Raw genomic sequence first — 4107 nt, 5'->3', positions numbered from 1 at the left:
ATAAATATTAAATTATAAAATTAACTAATATTAACTAACTAAAAATTAGTTGGTTCTAATTTTTAGAATGGAAATTGGAAATTTCACCGTATCTTCTCTTTCTTTCCTCCATGCTTATTTTGTGTTTTCGGTAGTGACGTAACTGTTAGTCAAGAAAACAAATAAATTTAAGAATAAAATATTGTTTTTGTCTCCAATGTTTGGGATAAGTTTTACTTGTGTTCTTAATATTTAAATCGTCCTATTTGTATCCTTAAGATTTGTAAAAGTGATTCAATGTTATCCTATTATCAATTATACTAACAAATCAAATTATATTTTTTTATTATTCTCACTTAGATGTATTCATTTTCAATTAGGTCTTATTTGGATGTGTTCGATTTTAATATTATACCTACTATTTGTGTTTAGATTCAATTATGTCCCTAGAAAAGTGAATTATGTAAATGTTGTAGGAATTAGTTTCAACTTTTGATGAGCTATTTTTCGGAGTGGATCATCGATTTCATCCCAGACATTTGTATTCTAACTTCAAGAAGAGATTTTTAAAACTCAAACTAAAACGTTCATGATGTGTAATTGACGACATAATAACATTGAATCACTTTAACAAACGTTAAAGACACAAATAGAACGATTTAAACATTAAGAACACAAATAAAATTTATTCCAAACATTAAGAATAAAAATAATACTTTACTCTAAATTTAAAAATTGGATTGGTAAAGCAAGTAAATGATTTTTTTTCCCCACTTAGGTGTCTTAAAGGATATATAACCCTAATTAACTTCACCAATCATAGAATCTAGGAAGGAAATAAACATCCGAGAGACATTTTCGAGCATGACATAAATGGTCCAGACATAGCTAGGTTTGGAAGTTGGAACACCATTATTGGACTAGACTCCACAAAATAAATTATTACATAAATAAATGGTATATTTCTTTTTTTTTTTTTTTGCACACAAGAATTAATCTATTGTGGATCTGAGCTTTATTTAAAGGCTTGTTGTTGGCCAATAAATTACTGCATGCACAAAGCAAAATTCGAATTTTCAATATTTACTTAAGTGGATGAGTAAGCTGACCACTCGACCAACCTAAATTGATTAAATGGTATATTTCTTAATCGGTATCGTTATATACTAAATCCAACTAAGTTGTACAAATTCGACAAAAAAAAACACATATCCATCACAAAAAAATTTTTGTTACAGAGCATTAAATTATTACAAAACACAAAAATTGTTATTAAACACATAATTTTTTACATTCATTACAAATTTTGCAAATAACACATAAATTTATGAATATAATACACAAATTTTTTACATAACACAAAATTATTGATATAGTTCAAAATTTTTTTTTTATTTTGTATACTAAAATTTGTATGCTGTGTAGTATTATTCAAATTGTATATAACCTTTTAGGAGATGTGATTTACTATGGTATTAGAGCTTTTTAATCAAAATGTATAAGTTTCGATTTTTTTTGTTTGTCCCTATTTCTCTAAAATAAACATGTGCATTATATTGACTATATTAAAAAAAAAATCTTACTAAAGAAAACATAGATATAAAATTAATTACTTATCTATATCCACCAACTAATTTAAACCATAATCGTTATTTTATGTCAAAAAGTATGATTAAATCTCTTTTAATTATGTATATATTGTTGAATTTATCGATTGTTGAATGAGATCAAAAGGTTGGTCGTGCGCATAGCTTAGGTTCTTTTGACCATCAAAGAGTGAAATCTCCTTTTATGGCCCTGAGGTTTAGCTTAGTGAGTTCAAGCCCGGCCCTTTTTGTCTTCTCATTTTTATTTTATTTTATTTTATTTTATCTTTTATATATCACAGCATCCATGCTTTCTTGCTTTGTAATATATATCATCTTTCCCTTTTGCATGATCTCATCCCAGAAAATGATAAATTTGACCATCCAATCACACTAAGTCTATTTTCAAGAAGGAAAAAAAAAAGAGAAGAAAGAAAAGAGGAAAAAGGGAAAAAGATAGACTCTTTTCCTCAAGCAATAATAATTTTGAGCTTTTTGTGGATGCATGCATTCGTGTATATTTAACATCATCAGTAACCTACTCCTTATAAACACTTGTAGTTGATATTGTTGCTATCAATTCATGTTTCAATTCCAATTTTGACGATTTCTTCCACAAAATAAAAAAGATTTATTAGTCTATAAATTCACTTTTTATATGCATGCATGGCCCTATTTAAATAAAAACATTTTCCGATGCTTTACTGCGGATCAAAAGTTTAAATAATCATGATAACTTTATTTATCGGCCAGCGACAAACTCTTAAATGAAATTTTGATTTGTGACGGATTCGTCCTTAACTTATCTGACTGTGAAAAAATAAGAAAAAACTTTATTTATATTTTAAACTAACTTGGAATGGTCTAATGGTCAACTCACTTGTCTGCTTAAGTAAGTGTCGACAGTTTAAATCCTGACTTATGTATGCAGTAATCCATTAACTAACGATAAACCCTTAAATGAAGTTCAGATATGCGATAGATTAGTTTTGGCATTGTCGTTTAGGAGATATAATGGAAAAAAAATATTTTATTTTTAAGGGTTTTTTTTTCCTCATAAAGTTGCATTAGAATTGTGTTTAAGGGGAGTAATTTAAATATCACCTTAACCCTCCTTAATTGGTGCAAACACAATTATTGCTAGTAGTGTGAACTGTGAAGCGTAGTACCCTAATTCGTTTAACGGGCATTTCTTTAGTTCTCTTTCGACTGCTATCTCAATAACCCTATCAAAAGAAGTAATTTTTCTGGCCAAAGTTCAATAACAAGAAAAAGTAGCAAAAGTTATCCTCTTTTTCCACTCGCTTTATAAGTGTTGATTACTCTGAGGAGCAAACAACTATAGCAAATGCTGCTGATCAAAATGATTTAATTTTGTATTTGTGATTTTTTGCCGGAATTTTGTATTTGTGATTTTTTGCCGGACAAAAGTATATACCAAAATCAGGTTTACTAACTATTATTATTTAGAGAAATGTTAAATGACCATTTTTGTCACATTTACTTTATGTTTGAGCCAACAATAACCAACTTTTTTTTTTTTTTTAAATGTTACCCTCCTAACATTCATTACAACATTCCGCTTATAATTAATTGCCAAAATTAAAACAAAAGCATTCATAATCGCTGTCTAACAAGACTAAGCCACTTAGATTAGATAGTATGAAATATAGGTACTTTTTTTATTTGTCGTGTCTACATGTCGGACATATTTTGAATTTGACACTTATCGCTCGTCAAATACGAATGTCTTATGTATTTAACTGTGTCTTAATAAAAAATAAAAAATTATTTTCTAAATACACTTAAACACACTTAAATACTATCACGTGTCAACGTGTTTAGAATTATTCTTAACATATATTCTTGAAATAACTTTAGAAATAGTCTATATTATTGATTATTAAAACAATATTTTAAATATTTTATATAATTAAAAACAATTAAAAAATTAATTTATATTTTCATATTTCTAAACCTTAATAAACTCTTTCACTATTGGTTGGTACTCTATTTCCTTTCGGTAATTCTGTAATTTAGTTTTTGAATAATGTTTAAGAACCAATTTTTTCAACTAACATTAGCCAACTTTGTTAAAATATTTTATTTATTTTAAATTCTAAAACCTGAATCATAAACCCATAATGCTAAGTCCTAACTTATAAATCTAAACCCAATACTTTCTCTTAAAATAGAATAATCAAGTTTGGTATGTACTAATATCTGTTTTTGGTCAAAAGTAAAAAATGTCCGACCCCTGACAAGAAAGCAACACCAGAAAGCTCCAAAAAAATGTAGATAGAAGAAGGAAAAAAAAACCTTGGCGCATATCAATAAGAAACATTGGTGAGAAGGGCTCATATTTTTTTGTACTTTATGATCGAGGCAGAAACGGGCTCTGAACCTTAACTTTGGTCTCCAGCATTTCTATCTTCTCCTGATATCTTTTTTCGTTTAATGCCTCTCAAATCTCAGTATGTCATACTTTGTCCAAAATAAAACGGAAAGAAAAATTAGTGTCTCGTACCTGCCTACCTAGTGA

Source organism: Arachis duranensis, chromosome 10 (genome assembly GCF_000817695.3).
Source record: "Arachis duranensis cultivar V14167 chromosome 10, aradu.V14167.gnm2.J7QH, whole genome shotgun sequence".
In the NCBI taxonomy this organism is placed as follows: domain Eukaryota; kingdom Viridiplantae; phylum Streptophyta; class Magnoliopsida; order Fabales; family Fabaceae; genus Arachis; species Arachis duranensis.
Note: the sequence above shows the minus strand (reverse complement) of the source record.